Consider the following 14,928-nt stretch of genomic DNA (forward strand, 5'->3'; position numbering starts at 1 on the left):
GAACTTCTCAAGAATCTTATCCAAATAAGACTCCTGACTAAGTGATAACGTCCGTCGTGATCTATCTCGGTAGATACGGATTCCCAATATGCGTTGTGCCTCACCCAGATCTTTCATCTGGAAATGGTTCTTCAACCATTCTTTAACCGAATATAGGAGAGGAATGTCATTCCCAATCAAGAGTATGTCATCGACATACAATATCAAGAATACAATCTTGCTCCCACTCGACTTGATATATAAGCATGGTTCCTCGACCGATCGAGTGAAACCATACTCTTTTATCACCTGGTCGAAACGATGATTCCAACTCCGAGAAGCTTGCTTAAGTCCATAAATGAACGCTTAAGCTTGCATACTTTCTTAGGATGTTCAGGATCTATGAAACCTTCGGGTTGCACCATGTATAACTCTTCCTCCAAATGACCGTTTAAGAAGGCGGTTTTCACATCCATTTGCCAAATTTCATAATCATGAAAAGCGGAAATCGCTAATATTATCCGAATGGAACGTAGCATGTCTACAGGTGCAAAAATATCATCATAATGTAATCCGTGCACGTGACTGAAACCTTTTACCACTAGTCGTGCCTTATAGGTATCTGGTTGCGCGTCTACAGAACGCTTTATTTTGTAAAGCCACTTGCACTGTAGAGGGTTTACCTTATTAGGTAAATCAACTAGATCCCATACGTCATTCTCATACATGGAGTCCATCTCGGATTGCATGGCTTCGAGCCATAGCTTTGAGTCGGAACAAGCCATAGCACCTTTATAGGTAGCGGGTTCATTACTCTCTAGGAGTAAAACGTCACCTTCCTCGACCATACCAATGTATCTGTCCGGAGGATTAGAGACTTTACCCGACCTCCTAGGTTCCTCAGGAATACTAACCGTATCAGCAGTTGGAGGAACAACTTCCTCCATCCGTTCCTCGGTTGTTGGTTCTGGAATCTCCGACAGCTCGAAGGTTCTATTACTCGTCTTGTTCTCGAGAAATTCTTTCTCTAAGAACGTCGCACTAGCCGTAACAAAAACTCGATGTTCGGCAGGCAAATAGAAGTAAAGACCAAATGTTCCTTTTGGATAACCTATAAAGTATGTCTTGACCGATCGCGGGCCGAGCTTATCCTCGTGTCTCCACTTGACATAAGCCTCACAGCCCCAAACCCGAATAAAGGACAAGTTAGGGACCGTTCCCTTCCACATTTCATATGGAGTATTGTTGACAGCTTTAGTCGGATTTCGGTTAAGTATAAGAGCAGCTGACAAAAGAGCAAAACCCCATAATGAATCAGGCACTACCGTCTGACTCATCATGGATCGAACCATATCAAGTAAGGTTCGATTTCTCCGTTCAGACACACCATTCAATTGAGGTGTTCCAGGTGGAGTTAACTGCAAAACGATTCCACAGTCTTTCAGGTGTTGATCAAACTCATTTGAAAGATATTCGCCACCCCGATCTGAACGGAGTGCTTTAACCTTTCTACCCAGTTGGTTTTGTACCCTGTTCTGGTATTCCTTGAATTTCCCAAAGGACTCACTTTTATGCTTCATTAAGTAGACATATCCGTATCTACTTAAATCGTCCGTGAAAGTGATAAAATATCTATAGCCATCTCTAGCGGTAATTGACATAGGTCCACAAACATCAGTATGTATGAGTCCTAATAGGTCACTAGCGCGCATTCCAACACCTTTGAAGGAAATTCGAGTCATCTTGCCCATGAGATATGATTCACACGTGCCATATGTAGAAAAATCGAATGCGGGAATAGTCCCATTATCGACAGTTTCTTCACGCGTTTCTCATTTATGTGTCCCATTCGACAATGCCATAGATAGGTTTGATCTTTTTCACCAACCTTTATTTTCTTATTATTCACGTGTAATACTTCCGTGGTTAGGTCTAAGATGTAAATTCCATTCATGGAAACTGCTTTGCCATAAATCATTTCATTGAAAGAGAAAATACAGCTATTATCCTTTATTGAAAATACAAAACCATCTTTAGCAAGTACGGAAACAAAATAATGTTCTTAGACAAATCAGGTATATAGTAACATTATTTAAAAATAACTCAAAACCACTAGGGAGTTGGATTACATATGTTCCCTTCGAGACAAAGAAAGAACTCGTGCTCCATTCCCGACTCGCAGGTCCACATCACCTTTTTCGAGAGGTATGATGATCTTTAGGCCCTACAAATGATTACACAGATGAGAACCACAACCAGTATCAAGTACCCAAGTTCCGAAACTTGTATGGTTAATCTCAATCATATGAATATAAGATGACATACCAACAGGAACGACGCGGCCTGCTTTGATGTCCTCACGGTACACGGGACAGTTCCTCCTCCAATGTCTAGTCTTGTGACAATGGTGGCACTCAATGTCACCGCCCTTGCTCTTTGCCTTTCCCTGTGAGCCACTAGTCTCACCAGGCGCACTCTTACCGTTTCCTGGCTTTTTAAACTTTGGCTTACCTACAGCTAGGTCGCCATGAGCCTTGCCCTTACCTTTACCCTTGTTGGAAATCGTGAGAACATCCTACTTCATGCTCCCACTCAATTTCATATCCTTCTCGGTCTGTACGAGAAGGGAGTGTAGCTCATGATGACTCTTTTTCAAGTCATTCATGTAGTAGTTCGCCCTGAAAAGGGCAAAACCATCATGAAGAGAATAAAGCATTCGGTCAATGACAATGCTCTCACTGATTTTGCAATCAAGAGCTTCAAGCTTCTCGACATTGCTCATAAGTAACGATTCTTGGTGCTTTTGAGAACTCGTTAGTGAGCGTGGTGAAAATCTTGTTCGCACCTTGGGCAATGAAGCGTCTCTGCAAATTGATTTCCATTGCAAAGATGAGTACGTTCTTTATCGCACCCGCTTCCATAACGAAGTCACTATAAGCGAGTGACACGTTGACTCCTGCATTGGGGCCTGGGTTTACCGGTGGCTCAGTTAAGTACCTGAGCTAACCGTCAGCAATGGCAGTATTCCGTAGTGCCGCCTCCTAGTCCGCAAAGTTGGACCCGTCGTTTTTCAGACGTGTGAACTGATTCATTTGGTCCATGAATATTTTCAGCCAGGACTCACGTCCAAGTGTGGCACTAGGCATTTGGATTGCGTTATTTCCAGACATTTTTTTGTAACATTAAAATAAACGTGTTCTACGCTGCGAAAAGAAGAATAAATAATAAGCATGTGCATCGATTTTAATTTAAGTCTAATGAACTGGTGTCATAACGCGAAGACTCAAAACATTTAACTAATTGACCTCCCTCAAGAATTATATAAATGATCCCAAGACTCTTCGGACTATGATGTTGAGGTAAACTAAGTCAACACAAACTACTTACCCAACGTAGAAGGGGTCATATTATGCCTACCGACGAAGAAGGGATTCATAGTTGTTTGCCCTTATAAAGACTAGTCTCAATTTCCGTTTTAGAGGAAGATCCCATCAACTTTATTTTAATTCATTTTAAGTGAACTAATATCTAGCATGCGAGAATGAATAAACTAAGGTGATGGCTTAATAAGTCTGTGACATCTGTATTTCCATGAAAACTAACATACAACCTATATGAGTCAATTTTCATGCATTTTAGTAGTAGGTGGTTTGGTTTTAGGCGGAATATGATGCATAAACTATCATGTGAATGAAAAGCAATAGGAATGAAAAACGTAAAAGCAATAATAAAGTCCTAGTGTGGCCTATCCTATCAAAATGAACATTAAATACAAGTTTGGAATCCATCCTTGGACCCGAGAAGCTTGTCTTGATGTTCCATCTTGATTCATGTAGCGGGAGTGAGCTCCAATCTCCATCTTTAGTCTTCTTTTGAAAAATACAATAAATAAATTTACATAATAAACCTATTTATTACATTCTAATTTCAAAACCCAAAACTAAAGGAAAAATAAAGGAGATTCGAGATCTCATAATTACATAAAAAATTATGTTTCCTTCATTACGAAAACATAAGTTGACTAAGGCCACACTAAGTATTACAAATTACAACCGATTGCAAAAATACGTAAATAAATTCATTCAACGATTCATTCAACAAAAGAAAAAGCATCAACTAAAATAAATTAAACACACAAGACATAATTCTTTAATTATGTAGATTAATTTTATACAAACCACTTATTTAATTGATCAAATTAAGTGACAATTCCTCAATTAATCGCATTAATTTTAATCTTAATTCATATTAAACTTGTAATATGAATTTAATCCATCAATATTTTAAACTTCCTTAAAATAATTAGGTATCTATGAATTATGAACCGCTTCACAATAAATAATTGGCCAAAAACAACAAAAAAAAAAATTCTTTAACAATTATCTCGGTAAAAACCGAAATAACCTATAAAAAAAACTTTTCTCTCGGTTTTTCAGCAAAAACGAAAGAAATAAAAACAAAAATTTTTTTTTTTTATTTCTGCCCAACGTGAACAGTAGAAGAAAAATACTTTTTTTTTATTTCTGCCCAACGTGAACAGTAACAGTAACAGAAAAAAAAAAAAATTTTTTCCTCGGCAAAACAGCAAAGCAAAAAACAGCTCGTTACTTTCTTTTAAACTCGGTTTTTACCTTTAAAAACCGAAACACATCAAAAAAAAAAAAATTTTATGAACTGCTCACAGTGAACAGTAACCGAACAGAAAAAAAAATTTCAACGGCTAAAAATTAAAACAGCCGTCCCAATATTTTTAAAATCGGCATTATGCCCTAAATATCAAAAACATAAAGATGAAGGGAAATCGTTTATAGTTGCTATTAGAACACGATTAGCATATGAATTAATGAAACGTGATTAACCGTATGTGCTAAAAACTATATAACAAAAACGAATTTTATATCATCAACATGACGATTCCATTTACAATTTAATTTAATCCGAATTAAATCAAAACATCTACAATTTCATTTTATTATCATCTTAAATGATTAAAACAACAATATGTATGAATCAAATGGAAATCAAAACAACAAAAACAAAAAATAAACGGCAAAAAAAAAATTCACTCGGCAAATTTTTTTCCAGCCGCACCTTTTTTTTTTCTTATTTTCAAAACCCTAATGTTGTTAACATCCAATTTTTATGAAAAACATCAAAATAAATTCGTGGCCTTGTCTCTGATACTACTTGTGGGATTTATCTGTATGCATCCCTTTAAATTTAAGGATTATAACGAATAATAAAGTGATGATTACGAGTCATAAAACTAAATTGCATAAACAAAAGCATAAAGGATTAAGAAACAACCTTCGGTCCTAGCAAAATCGGCCTAAGAACAATATCGCAATGATATTATCCTATTAGTTGCACCCAAGATGATATGAGAAATGCCCTTAACTTGTTTGCTAGAATCGATCCACCAAAAATTAACTGATTAATTAGGTTTTTTTGTGTTTTTAGATGAGAGGCAAAGAAAATGAGTTAGAATGAATTAGGTTAGAAAAATCACCACCAATCCCTCTTAAACCGTATATGAGGTAGATTAGGGTAGATTTTTTTTTTCTAATTATTCGGCCCAAATCCCGAAATAGCAAGGAGTATAATCTCCTTATTTTCGGTTATTCCAAAATGTAAAAATGTGTTAAATATAAATTGTCATCTAGTGAGGATCGAATCCATAACCTCTAGGTTTGAGTACCCTCACTATTACCACTATGACACATTCATCTAATTGATATTAAATATAACCGATTACATTTAATTACGAATTAACAGATTAATTCGTCCAAGCTAACATTACATACATTTAATTAAATATAACTTATTATATTCAATTTACGAATTGACAGTTAATTCGTCTCAACTAATATTATTTAATCTTCATTAAATAATTGTCTCATCAACACATTGACCAACTGTTTAGTCATATAAGGCATCAATGTGATTATATTTCTCTAACCACATCTCTCAAACACATCCTATAGGTGTGACCTTTAGGGACCAGTTGATTACCGCCATCTGTATGATAATAACGTCAAACTTTCTAGCAAGCCAACCGTTATTAGGTATTCGTTAATCAACTGATTAAAATACGAAGTATACCCTTGTGAACCTGTAAGAGATTTACAAATGTTATCACACTAATTTGTGGAGGACACAAGCTCCAACACCATTATCATGCCAAACATCATGCGGTTGAATAGCATAACTGACCGTCTTATAGTTTTCTTCCTTATCTGTCAACAATTGATCACAAATGGAATGGTGATATGTAAAAAAACAAATAAGATCACAAAATTCTTAAAAAGAGAACAAAAATAGACAAAAATTAATTCAAGTGGATGCAAACCCATCGGAAAATAAACAAATTTAGCAATTAAGAAGAGCGTGAAATATATAATGTCTTTTAATAGATTGTGTAAAGTAAAGAAATTTACCTACAATCATAACCTCATCTTTCTCATCAAATGCTACTTCATCAGGCCAATCAGGTATTACGACCCTGTGCCATCTTGGTTTGAAAGGTTTCACGTTGTTGACTAAATATGAATTCAGAGGTGTCGCAGGTGTGTCTGACGTACTGTTAACTACTTTAGACTTCAACTTGACAGTGTGCGGACGATTATTAGGAAAGGACAATGAAGATTTGGACTTTAAAGGGTTGGTTTGAAGTGAAATATCAACCTGTGTACTAGCAGCCTGTGTAGTGGTAACACCACAAACTTGTGTTGATGGACCTGAAGGTGTAGCAGATGAGAAGTTGGGAGTGTGCGGACGATTACTAGGAAAGGGCAATGAATATTTGGACTTTAAATGATTGGTTTCAAGCGAAATAGCAGCCTTTGTACTAGGAGCCTGTGTACTAGCTGCTTGTGTAGTGGTATGAGGCGAAATAGGAGGTTGTGTACTAGGGGCTTGTGTAGCAGCTAAAACTTGTGCCGATGAGCTTGATGTAGCAGAGGTGTGCAGGCGATTAGAAGCAAAGGGCGATGAAGATTTGAACTTCAAATGATTGGTTTCAGGAGAAATAGTAGTGTGTCCCACTGATGGTCTAATTGAAGATTCTTTCCAAATAAGATGTGATTTTGTAGCAGCAGTAGTAGTACCTGCTTGTTTAGTAGCATTAGAAGGGAACAAGTGGTGGTTTTAGATTGGAAATTTTGTGGTTGTTGTACAACTACCCTTCTAGATGTAGTGGCTTGAACTGGTGAGATCAGGTGAGTTTTTTGATGAGGTGATAGCTCGGTAACAGGATGTTGGGCATTTTTTTGATCAGGGGCAGAAGTTTTAAAATGTTTGTCAGTACCAAGGTATGTGTTTAGGTCTTTTTTACCTAAGTCGATTTAGGGTCAATGTAGTCTATACTCGTTGGTTTGTTGTATGATGATTTATATGTCAATAAGTAAACGGGAAATAAAGTGCGCAATGTAAATTGACACGTAAGATTTTGGTGACGCGGAAAACCCAATGTGGGAACAACCACGGGAGGGACAGTACCCTGCCAAGTATTACACTATATGAATAGGAGGATGATTACAATGATAACGTTTATGCTAATCTTGCTGGCGTTAGGTATCAGGCCTGCAAGATCTCGTATGGAGTATATTTGTGAATGGTATGCCGTGATGTGGTTGTCTTGAATATAATCTTGAATGAATATATGGATGAGTGAATGAATACCCTTCTTGATTTCCTTCCTTTGCTATTTATAGGGTGAGAACCCTATATATGTCCTACCTTGAATATGGAAAGGGAATATTACTTCCATAAGGACTTCTTTCCAAATCCGAATTCCCTTACCAATTCTCCCCGATCTCCCTAACTTCTCCCTAACTTCTCCCTGACACCCTTTTCCTTAACGCGGGCACCTCCCACGGTGGGCTCTTGATCCTTCTCAAGCCCATCTCCCCTTTTCCTGACCGCGGGCTCCCATCCTCCTTCCCTCTTCTTTATAATCTTTACTTTACTAAGTGGGCTTTCTTTATTACGCTATTTTTAGCCCAAACAGTTTGCCCCAAATTTCTTGTGAAGTACGCTTTCTAGTATCGAACAAGGAATTTACGTAACTAAATGTTTAAAACCCTACGCCGCCTTTTTACTCCTTCCCATGCAAGCCGCCTTTCTCCTCTTTCTCCGCACCCAACTCCCTCTCTCCTCTTTATAACCCCAACATCTCTCCTCCACTCTCATTAATCACTCTAAATCATTTCAAAAAACTCTCTTCTCTCAAACCCTCAATCTTCTTCCCTTTAATCTTCATCGGCTTCACTGTTCCCTTTCCCGTCTTCATCACCAGGTAATCTATCTCCTTCCCTCCTTTTAATCTTCATTTTCTCTCTCCATTATGGGCAAAACTCGACAGTCTTCGTCAACCTCGACGCCCTCCGACCGTAATCTCGACCCTACTTTCCCTTCTCGGGGACTTTTCAAACACCCACACGATTGTGACTCCGCCCTAACTCCGGCCGACATTCCGACGATCAAGAACTTGCTTGGTCTTGGTGATGGGGTTGAGATCGCTGTCCCTGAACCGGGACAGAAAGCTGACGCCCTCCGTCCGGGGTGGGTTTGCTTCTACTTGTACCCGTTTAGATATGGCCTTCGTTTTCCTTTCCGTAAACTCGTCCAAGATTTCATTTTTACCAACAATTTCGCCATGGCACAAATCTCTGCCGCCATTTGGAGAGTTCTTCTCTACTCTCTGGCCGCTGGTCAGAATACTGGCAAAGCTGTCACTCTAGGCGATCTGGCCTATATGTACAACATCAGGTCCCTGGGTAGGGGTCAATTCTCCTTCCGGGGCCGTGGAGAGGCTCCCTTCAAACATGTGTCAAAATCTCGCGATGAGAAATGGTTCGAGGACTTCTTGTATGTGAGGAAGGACTCTATCCAGCCTTCTGCCGATTATATTTTCGAGAAATGGGTTCTGACCTCGAGTAAGTAGCTTTCCTGCTACCTGATTTGTTTTATCTCGCTGCTTACTAGCTTACTTCATCGTCTTCGTGCAGGCCCCTGCGACCTCACCCGTATCGGCGCCAAGATCCCGCTTTGAAGCTATTCAGTATTTTTGAGTCTGAGAGAAAATTCTCAGACCTGCTTCCTGGTTTTTCACCTGCTTCTTCCTCCAATCCTCCTCAATCAGCCCACAGCATGTCTTCTGGTAAGGTTTCTGTAACCACTTCTATTTGCAGGCCGTTGCTGCTGATGTTTTAAGCATTTTGCCGTCTGAGACTGTGTATGCTTGCAGGTTCAAAAGTCGATCAACTGGAACTCATCCTCCAAAGTGCTAAAAGAAAGAGATCTTCTGCCAACCCTGATGTGGCTTCTACCTCTAAGAGGAGTGCTCCCCGCCGCCTCTTTTCGGACTCCTCCTGCAGCTTTCTAGTTACTCCGCGCTCGCGTGCCCCTGGAGGTCGATCCGTTATCTCGCTATCCGCCTACTCCTCCCGCCCCCCCGTGTTTCTACTAGTGGGGGCATCATTGCTCATTTCCCGAAGGCTTTGGGAATGTGGACAAGGTCTTTGTCTTGGCCGGAGATCGATCGCTTGCTCTTCCCTCCTATTGAGGAAACGTTTTGGAGTTCTCCCGGAGGAGATGGTGAAAATGACGTGCACAACGCCTTCATGGTAAATATTCTTCATTTTCTACCCGTCTGTCTGCTTTCTTGCTTAAATTCCGCCTCCCAACTCTTTTGCGACTTCGATTACCTATGCCCCGACTCTTGATCGCACTCTACAACAGAAGATGATCAACATCACCCGGTCGTGCTACCGCCAAGAACCAGGGAGTCAAGGAAACGGTTGCAGATCCGGCACAAGCAATGGGTTGATCGAAGGAGCGTGTGGTGGAGCCAAGATCGAGCTTCTTGTCACCAAAAAGAAGTTGAAGGAGGGAGCTGATCAGTTGGCTCGAACCCAGGCGGTGTGCAGCACTTTTTCTGACTCTCTGAAGCAATCTGAGGAGAAGATCACTGAGCTGATCTCCCTGGCCACCAACGTTGTTGCATATGCCACCTCGGCGGGAAAGATCGGCGGAATGCGTCTTGCACTCGAGGAGGCTCCTACCAAAGAGCCATAGAGGAAGAGGAGAAGCAGGTGAGATGCTTTACCCCACCTAACCTTATTTGAGCGTCTTTGATGCCCGAGGTTGGTGTGGTGAATTCTCTGCGTTGGTGAGCAGTTTCTTTGGGGTGATCTTTGGAATGTCCCGGGATGATGTCGCGAGAGGAGCTCGGGAGCTATGGCGGCCGAGGATATGCAAGTGGTGCGAGACTGAAATGAGTGGTCGGCGAGTGCGGAGGAGGTACTGAGGTGGAGGTCATTAATGTGACCGACAATTAAGTTTTTATGTTTTGATAAACTTTTTGGCATTCTGGCCCAGAGGTGGCAGACTTTGTAAGTTTTTAAACTTGTTTTTGTGCTTGCTCCGCCAGGGTGGCGGTTTAAACTTGGGGCCGTATTTTGGTCATATTTTGAAATTCCCCTTGTCATAGTTTGGCAAGGTTTTAGTTTACATATCGTGTGTTTGTTGTTTATTCTCCATGTTTTTAGGAATTCTGTGTCGTGTCAGTCTGCTTGACTGATTTAGGAGAGTCTTGTCACCCTGAGAAGCTAACATTCGACTCATAGGCTGCCGTGTCGGCTGATGGGCGATTTAGGCGTATGCCGCAATGTAAGGAGGAGTGGCCGTGTCAACCCGGGGGTCGATTTGACCCGGCTGGCCACTGAAAAGACCGATCCGGACCAAGCTAGTCCGTGTGTCGGCCGGTGGCCGATTTAGGCGTATCTGCGATTTGTGGACTACTTAACCTTGTTCATGACGCAAGGTGTGTTCGTCTCGTTTTTTGCCAGCAGGTGGCGTCATTGAGGCAAGTTTATCGTCATTCTAGGACCAAATGGAGACGCTGCAGAATTCTGGTAGCGCAGATATCCCTGCGTTCCATGTTCGTTTTTGCATGCATGCTGGGGCCCTGATTAAGTGCGATTAGTGCGAGCTACGTCCAGGGGGTGGTATCGGGGGTAGGCGGATAAGCGTATTCACCGTCACCAGGGCTCCCTTTCGTATGTTCCACATCCACTTTGGTGAGGGTGCTCCTTGTGGAGAAAGTAGGTTAGGCATGTTGGAGTGCCATGTGTCTTGTCACCCCGCGTTGGCAGTTGACAGTCCTGCTAGACATCCTTTCAAAGTACCATAGATAGCAGAATTCAAAGTGATGTACTTAGAGAAGCCTAAAAATAGAAAAATCTATCAGAATGGTGTGAAGTACCTGTCGCCATCTCATGGGGTACCAGAGCAATTGTGGTCCCAGGACGCTGCCAGACCACACCATTCAATAGTAATTTAAAGTTAAAAAAACAACTAAAGACACCAGAAATAAGAGTGAAACTGGCAGTATGCCTACTACCGAATTTTATTTTATTTTATTTTATCTTTAAAAATGATTTGGCTTCTCAGAGTACACTATTCTGAAAACTAGAGTCTACTTATTATTAAAAGTAATATCTCTTCAGGTGAAGTATGTTCCATGGGCGTTGAATGATTTGACCGTCCATAGTCATCAGTCTGTATGCACCATGGCCAACAACTCCTTCTACCTGGTATGGTCCTTCCCATTTGTAGGCGAATTTGCCTGCTTTTCGATTCTTGGTGTTCGAACACCTCTCGAGAACCAGGTCTCCTACCTCCAGGAGCCCGATTTTTACGTTCTTGTTATAACTCCCGCCACCGATCGTTTGTAGGCGGCCGACGGATTTTTGCGCTTGCTCGCAACTCGTCAATCAGTCCAGGCTTCTGGTCATCTCTGCATTGTTCAGTTCCCTCGTCATATTTTCATACCCGTGAGTGGGAACTAGAACTTCGATGGAATGACGCTTCCGCGCCAAACACCAGTGAAGGGTGTTTGACCTTTGCTATCTTTGGTGTTGTTCTGTCCGACCACAATACTAGTGGCAATTCATCCGCCCACTTTCCTCCTAACTCCTGTAACCTCCTTCTCGATTGTCCATAATGATTTTATTCTTGGATTCACTTGTCCATTGGACTTTGGAGTCCTGGTGCTTTGACTTTTTAAGGTGATGTTCCACCGGCACACAAGATCCTTGATCGCGTTTGAGATAAATTGTGAGCCATTGTCACATATGATTTCTGATGGGATACCAAATCTGCAGATGATGTTTCATTTTATGAATGAGATGACCTGTTTGTCCTTTACTTACGTGAATGCTTCTGCCTTTATCCACTTGGAGAAGTAATCTGTCATTGCTAGCATCCAGGTTCTGTTTCCTGTGGCCCGTGGTAGAGGGCCTACTATGTCCATACCTCATGTCATGAATGGCCAGGGAGAAATAATAGGGTGCAGAGGTTCTGCTGGCTGGTGAATCATTGGTGCTGAGCGCTGGCAGGCGTCACATTTTCGTGCGTACTCTGCTGCATCTGCCTTCATTATAGGCCAATAGTATCCCTGTTTGAGGGCTTTATTTGCCAGACTCCTGCCCCCTGCATGGTTTCCACATTCGCCACTGTGGAGAGCATGTAACACAGTCTGTGCTTCTTCCTTGTCCAGGCACCGTAGGTAGGGACCTGGTAGCGATTTTATGTATAGTGTATCATCAATGTGTTTATTTTAAAAGCTCTCACTTCCTTCTTATGGCACAGCCAGTCTAGGTAAGGTGTGCGCCAGTGTGGAGAGCATGTAACCTGGAAGCCTTTATTTTAAAAGCTCTCACTTCCTTCTTATCGTCTGGTAGCTTGTTATGGCACAGCCAGTCTAGGTAAGGTGTGTGCCAGTCGTCTGCTGGGTCGGCTACTTGGTCAGGCGCCTTCCTGTTTGGCCGAGAGCTCTCACCTTCCTCTGTAACTGCTTGGATTTCCTTTTTGCTTTGTGGATCCTCCAGTTCACCTCTATCTATTTCGTCTGCCTTCTGGATAGAAGGTTCCAGCATATGTGCTATTGGAATGCTGGATAGCTCTGTTGGTTTGAATGTTGCCCCCAGGGTTGCTAGGGCGTCTTCTTCCACGTTCTGGTCTCTAGGAACCTATTTAAGCTTGCAAGTTTCGAATTTTTGTTTTAATTCCTTTGCTACTTTCAGGTATGCAATCATCTTCGAATCTCTGGCTATAAACTCATCATTCACGTGGTTGACTATTAACAAAGAGTCACCGGATATGAGCAGTGTCGACCCTAGCTCCGAGCTAGTTTCATTCCCAATATCAAGGCTTCGTATTCCGTTTCATTGTTGGTTGCCTTGAATTCACATCTTACACTTGTGCTATCGAGATCTCCCGTGGTGATCGCACTAATCCTACACCTGCCCCCTTTGGTTGGAGGCTCAAAATCGATATGCATCCGCCAGACCTCTTTCTGCTTACTTCCTTCTAAAGTGAGGATCTCGGTATCTGCCAGATTCTGGATGGCTGGACTGAAGTCTGACACGAAGTTGGCCAGTGCCTGTGATTTAATTGCTGTTCTAGGGTCGTATTGGATGTCGTATCCACTGAGGTGTACTGACCATTTAGACATTCTTCCTGATAGTTCAGGCTTCCTCATGATAGCTTTTAGCGGGTAGTTTGTCACAACATGTATGATGTGTGACTCAAAATAGGGACGCAGTTTGCGAGATGCTACTACCAATGCTAGTACTAACTTTTCAAGGGATGTGTACCTGGTCTCTGCCTGCAGCAGAGAGTTGCTCATGTAGTATACTGGCTTCTGTTCCTTTTCTTGCTCTCACCGATCAAGACAAAGACTGACTCACCGCTACTTCATGTGACGGCTAGGTATAGGAATAATGGTTCTCCTGGCTTTGGTTTTGACAAAGGCGGGTCATTGAGATAGTGCTTCAGTCTCTCGAAGGCTTGCTCATGTTCAGCGGTCCACTCAAACTTGTGGCTTTTCCTTAGCACGTCGTAAAATAGCCTCGCATTTGTCAAGATCTTGAAATGAACTTTCAGTTGGTCGCTACCTTTCCAGCTAATCTCAACATCTTTAGGCTTCTCGGGTGATTCCACAAGATAGCTTTGATCCGCTCGATCTTTGGCTTCTATTCCTCTTTGAGTCACAATATAGCCCAAGAACTTGCTAGAAGATACCCCGAAGGTGCATTTAGATAGGTTTAGTTTCATCTTGTATTCCCCGAGGGTGCTTGAATGTTTCGCTAGATGCCGCATATGATCTTTGGCTTTTTCTGACTTCACCACCATGTCATCAATGTACACCTCCATGGTTCTTCCTATTTGCTCTTTGAACATGCGGTTAACCAGCCTTTGATACGTGGAGCCTGCGTTCTTTAGGCCGAATTGCATGACGTTGTAGCAATATATTCCTCTCTCGGACATAAATGTCAGTCTTCACCGATCTGCAGGATCCATCTTGATCCGATTGTATCCACTCCATGCGTCCGTAAATGTTAGCATCTCGTGTCCAAACAAGTGTTGCGTCTACCATTGCATCAATATGAGGCAGCGGGAATGGATCTTTGGGACACGCTTTGTTGAGATCGGTGAAGTCCACACATACTCTCCACTTCCCATTCTTTTTAGGCACCACCACTACATTAGACAACCATTCTCGGGTATTTCACTTCTCTTATCTTCTTTGTGCCAAAGTCAGTGTCTACTTCCCGGTTGATTACCTTATTTCTCTCTGCTGCAAACTTTCTCCTTCTCTGCTGGATGGGTTTACACTTTGGGTCCACGCTAAGCTTGTGTGTTATGATGGATGGATCTATGCCTACCATATCATCGTGTGACCATGCAAAGCAATCCATGTTATCTTGTAAGAATTTGACTAGTCATTGTAAACTCCTGTACATCCCGCTCCAATGAGCACGGTTCTCTCTGGGTGCAACTTATCCAGGTTAATCTGGTCCAGCTCTTCTTCGGGGGCTCGATGTATTCGTCTGGATAGGCCGCTCGTAATTGCTATGCGGGGAGGGCTGGCAGTGCCCTTGA

This window comes from Silene latifolia, chromosome Y (assembly GCF_048544455.1).
Source record: "Silene latifolia isolate original U9 population chromosome Y, ASM4854445v1, whole genome shotgun sequence".
NCBI classification, from domain to species: Eukaryota; Viridiplantae; Streptophyta; class Magnoliopsida; order Caryophyllales; family Caryophyllaceae; genus Silene; species Silene latifolia.